Raw genomic sequence first — 6,421 nt, forward strand, 5'->3', positions numbered from 1 at the left:
TGATACCAGGGGGGTTGGCAACACTCAGCAAGGTATGCATGTAGATTGGGCTGATGAGGAGCGTTGTGAGGTGAGTATTGTGCTTGAGGATGATATCTGGGAAGTTGCTAGCCTTGATGAACAGGAGCCCGAGATGGACATGGATGCTGATATGGTCGAGAGTGTAGCTAAGGCTTCTATGCGTGTTGCTGAAATGCTAAAGACAAAGTGCATGAATGACAAGGATTCTGAACGAGTTGAGCTGGATGGTTGTGAAGAGATACCTGATTTGCAAGAGCTGGAAGTGCTTGTGGACAATGCTGATGGAAAGGATGTGGGTTTTGGTGTGCAGAAAGGTCAAAATGCTGGAACCTGGCCTTCACTAGTGTTGATGAATGGGATGCTAAATGCTGTAATGCCACAGGTTTTGAAGATGAAGGGGTTTGTTGTGAGTGGACGTAAATGGTTTTGTGGTACATATGGTTGATGTTTGGTATGCAGTGATACAGCCATGGTGTTTCACGGATGTTGGGGAATGGGATGGTGAGTTACAGATGTTTCCTTTTGATCCTGGTGGATAGCTATTGGATTTATGCTTTTTGCTGCTGAGCATGAATGCTCTAGCAGATGGGGGGGTTGGCAAAGTATGTTAGGCGTTTTTCTGAAAAGTGTTTTGGGTCTGTGTACATACGTGTGCATGGTGTGAATAAAGGCTTTGCTATGGAATGCGCTGCCAGATGTACAGGGTGGACGGATTTGTTTTGGGTTTGTTACAGGCCTGTCCGAAACGTGGTCTACTGGGAGATGATATCAGCATTTGGCACCTTGTTTGTGTGCGCGTCCAAAGGATAATTGGGCACTCGTAGGCTGCAGCAGCTGTAGAGGTATGGAAGCATGAGCAGTTAATAGATTAAGGGACGGTGTTGCCTTGAGCTTTGGTGTGAAAAGGATAAGAGTGATGGTGGCCATCTTTTAGGCAAAAATAAGAAAATAATGATTAATGTGGCCATAAAAAAGAATAGCTACGTGCAAGCTAATATGGCTGCCAACGTGACGTTCTGGAAAGTTGGCGAAGCTGGCGAAGGTGTGAAGTCAGCGGGTGATGCAATAGACTAAAAAGAGTAAAGACCGCCTTGTTTTGTTTGGGGGCTCTGATTGAATTGCAGAGAAGAAGGCGAAAGGGAGCGCCATGCTGCAACCAGAGTTGGGGGCCTCCCTGTGTGAAGAGTAGCGAAGCCTGGAGCGGACAGAGTCGACGCCTTCTGTGGGCCGCCTTGTGACGACTGGGTGATTTGGAGCGCAGCTGAGGAGCGCAGAGAAGTGGTAGAGGAAGGGTGGACAAGGTGAGGCTGGCCGTGTGGGAGCTAGAGGAAACACTGGCGGGCGTCAAAGAGCGAAGGGTGGCCGTTTGGGGTACAAGAGCGGTGATACGCTGGGGACCAGTGGAGTGCAGCCGTGTGAGCGTGGAGAGCAAACAGAGGCTGAAGGTAGTCACCTTGGGCTGGCGTTGCCGCCTAGTTTGAAAGAAAGGGTGATCGTGGCATAGCTGCAGGTGAGAAGGTTGCCGCCTGGAAGAGAGAGGTGTTTAAGCGAAGAGAGCAAGGGTGGTGGCCGCCTTGTAAAAGGAGGGAGAGGCTTCTTCGAAGGTCGGCGCAGAGCTACTGGGAGGCCTCGGAGGTGATGATAATGAACTGGATGTGGAAGTGAAAGCAGGTGGACAGCGTGTGGCTGTGAACAAGTGATCGTGCAGAGGCTGGTGGGGCTAATAGCACGTCAAAGACAGGGTTCAGAGGACAGTGTGGCTGCTTGGTGGTGGGGCCGGAAGCACTGCAGATAAGCTGCAGGTGGCAAAGGATCAGCTACAGAGAGAAGAGAGAGAGAGGTGTTGGGGTAGCTGTTGCTGGCGACACACGCAGAAGAGATGGGCTGCAGCGGAGTTGAGGGTTAGCTAATGGGGCGCCCTCTGAAGAGTGAGAGTGGCCGGGTTCTTTCTGGTGTGATTGGTACAGCATGCAGGCGAGAGGTTTGTGGTGATTGAGGATGTGGTGTATCCTCGGCAGTGCAGGTCGGAGTGTTGATGTGTTCGTGGCAGAGGCTTGGTCGTCAGACGCAAGGTTGAATCCCAGAGGTGGTGTGGCCGTGGTGGAATTCCCTTGGCAGTAAATCCAGGCCTGAGTGTTTGTAAGTTGTGTGAGTAAGGCTTTAGTGTCGGGAGAAGCTTGTATGAAGTGTTTTGACTGGGAATATAATTGCTGGGTGTTTGTTCTGTCTATGGTGCCCTTGTTTTGTGCTGTTTGTCTGGCGTGGGTTGGGTGGTGAAGAGTGAGAAGTGTTCCAGCCAGTGGCTGGTGGTGCCTTGTGTTGTTGTTTTCCAAGTTTGAGAGGTGAAGGGCTAGAGAGGCAGTGGTTCTTTCTTCTTTTTTTCACCTCACAACGTCATATCCATTCACATACATATTCCCATTCTTTATTCCACATACATATCCACATTTGTACATCCACTTCCACATCTACATTCATACATCCATTTTCACATCCACATTCATACATCCACATCCATACATCCACATTCACATCTACATCCATACATCCATTTCCACATCCAAATTCATACATTCACATCCACATCCACATCCATACATCCACATCCACATCCACATCCATACATCCACATCCACATCCACATCCATACATCCACATCCACATCTACATCCATTTTCACATCCACATCCACATTCACATCTACATCCATACATCCATTTTCACATCCACATTCATACATCCACATCCACATCCACATCCATACATTCACATCCACATCCACATTCGCACATCCACATCCATACATCCACATCCACATCTACATGTACATCCACATCCACATCCATACATCCACATCCACATCCACATCCACATTCATACATCCACATCCACATCTACATCTACATCCATACATCCACATCCAGATCTACATCCATACATCCATTTTCACATCCACATCCACATTTATACATCCACATTCACATCTACATCCATACATCCATTTTCACATCCACATCCACATCCACATTCATACATCCACATCCACATCCATACATCCACATCCACATCCACATCCACATTCATACATCCACATCCACATCCACATCCACATCTACATCCATACATCCATTTCCACATCCACATTCATACATCCACATCCATACATCCATACATCCATTTCCACATCCACATTCATACATCCACATCCACATCCACATCCATACATCCACATCCACATCCACATTCATACATCCACATCCACATCCATACATCCACATCCACATCCACATCCACATCCACATTCATACATCCACATCCACATCTACATTCATACATCCACATCCACATCCACATCCACATTCATACATCCACATCCACATCTACATCCATACATTCATTTTCACATCCACATTCATACATCCACATCCACATCCATACATCCATACTCATCTTAGCACATCCTTTTACATCTCATACTGATCTTATCACATCTTATCACATCCTGTTACATCTCATACTCATCTTATCACATCACATACTCATCTTATCACATCCACTCTTATCTGATCACATCCCCTACATCTTATCACATCCTCTCACATCACATACACATTTTATCACATCCCATTTTCATGCTATTACCATTTAATAGCTTTTTCCAGATTGATATCGATAATAGGACTTTTTTCTAAAGCCCTGCCAATTGCTTGGCCTAAATTAAAGATTCTTTTCTGAGGACTATTTCTATATTGCTTCTCAATTCCTCAATTTAATTATATTCAATATATTCTTCTTTTGAGTAAAAGAATTCATGGGATTTATAGAAATCAATTCTACCCATATCTCCTCTTATGGTAAAATAATCATAAATCGAATTTATACTATAAATTCCTCTTCTTCCCATTTAATTTCTAGGATCCCAAGTACCATGGGAATTCCTCTTTTCCCATCAAATATTTCTTATAAAAATAAATTCATTTAAGATATCCATTATTTCAATATGCTAGAAATTTCTCTTTGTCGATCTAAATGATGGAATTCCAAATGTTGCAAGCATTCCTCTTTTGAGATTTAAATGTTTCTCATAGATAAATAAATTTATCTAAAAAATCATCTTTGAAATTAAATGAATTATCCCATAATTCCAATATGATAAGAAATTCTCTTTTTCCCATCCAATGATGGAATTCCAAATGTAATGGGAATTCCTCTTTTAACATTTAATTACTTCTCATAGATAAAAAAATTTATCTAAAAATTCATTTTTAAAATTAAATGAACTATCCCATAATTCCAATATGATAGGAAATTCTCTTTTTCCCATCCAATGATGGAATTCCAAATGTAATGGGAATTCCTCTTTTAACATTTAATTACTTCTCATAGATAAATAAATTTATCTAAAAATTAATTTTTAAAATTAAATGAACTATCCCATAATTCCAATATGATAGGAAATTCTCTTTTCCCATCCAATGATGGAATTCCAAATGTAATGGGAAGTCCTCTTTTAACATACTTCTCATAGATAAATAAATTTATCAAAAAATTCATCTTTGAAAATTAAATGAATTATCCCATAATTCCAATATGATAAGAAATTCTCTTTTCCCATCCAATCATGGAATTCTAATGTAATGGGAATTCCTCTTTTAATATTTAATTACTTCTCATAGATAAATGAATTTATCTAAAAATTCATTTTTAAAATTAAATGAATTATCCCATAATTCCAATATGATAGGAAATTATCTTTTCCCGTCCAATGATGGAATTCCAAATGTAATGGAAATTCCTCTTTTAACATTTAATTACTTCTCATAGATAAATAAATTTATTTAAAAATTCATCTTTGAAAATTAAATGAATTATCCCATAATTCCAATATGATAAGAAATTCTCTTTTTCCATCCAATCATGGAATTCCATTGTAATGGGAATTCCTCTTTTAATATTTAATTATTTCTTATAGATAAATAAATTTATCTAAAAATTCATTTTTAAAATTAAATGAATTATCCCATAATTCTTATATGATAGGAAATTCTCTTTTTCCCATCCAATGATAGAATTCCAAATGTAATGGGAATTCCTCTTTTAACATTTAATTACTTCTCATAGATAAATAAATTTATCTAAAAATTTATTAATTATGCATAAACCTAAAAACCAATATTTCTATGATTACAATGAGAATCAATCAGTTTATCTAGGATGATAATTCCTAGAATATGGTAGGAAGTCGTATTTTCATACTTTGAATGAAAATATTTTATGTGTAATTTTTACAGAAATTTCGCCATAGCTCTGCTGTTGCTGCTATTACTGATAAATCTCAATTTATTCTAAAAGAATGAACTTTAACATTATGGATATGATTAGAATGATCCCTAATTAGATCATTAACCCATTATAGATTGAATCATAAATTTTCATGAAATAACTAACTTAAAAGCATAAAAAAACCATTAATTTGGCCTCCAATTAAACAAGCATAGAATTTATTCTTGGATTAGGGAAAAGCTTCATGAGAAGCTTCATTTGGATTGAGAATAGGTCATGGGAATGACCATTCTTTGAGTGAGAGAGAGAAATTACATAAAAACCATTAAAATAAAGCATAAATAAAAATTTATGTATTTCCTTACTACCATTCATCAATTAACTTCAATAGCATTAAAAAGCCATTCCAATTAAGCTCTTGAAGCTTGAGAGGGGTTGAGAAGAGAGAAACATTGAGAAATTATAGAAAAAGATCAAAATTCACCCTTTACCTTACAAATTGCTTGATTCTTTGATCACGATAGAGGCCAATCAATTGGTTTGATATGTTGATGGAGCCACCAATGGAGATTGAAGAAGGAGGGAAGCTCCAATTTCTTCAATTTGGAGAGAATTTTAGAGAATAGTAAAAATTATCATTATTTCAGCATAATTCTGGCATAGTATAATTCTCCTATTTTTTTACAAAGGGCTCAGGTTCTATTTATAGGAGAGGGAGGCTCTAACCAAGACCAACTAATTTCTAGAATTTTCTAGATTCAGTTTGGTTGAATTTGGACCAGATTTGGACCTAGTTTGGTTCCTTTTTTATTCGGTTTGATCCAAGAGAGAGAAGAGATAAAAATATCATATTATTTTTGAGTTTAAAACTCATTCAAGCATGTGAAGTAGGGGCCTCCTTGAAGGGGCTCCCCTTCCTTACACATGTGTCAAAATGGAATCATTATATCCAAAATATCTCATTTTTTTTAGTAATACTCATAGTTTTTTACTAATAACCTTTGTACATAGTCAACTCTTCATCTTATGTGAGCATTTACTCATTTTTGGGTATTTTTTGTTTACAAATTGGATTTATCTCCTCCCCACACATGGATTGATCTTATTGGGCCATAGG

This window comes from Cibotium barometz, chromosome 47, assembly GCF_041138505.1.
Source record: "Cibotium barometz isolate CiBa-2024 chromosome 47, ASM4113850v1, whole genome shotgun sequence".
In the NCBI taxonomy this organism is placed as follows: Eukaryota; Viridiplantae; Streptophyta; class Polypodiopsida; order Cyatheales; family Cibotiaceae; genus Cibotium; species Cibotium barometz.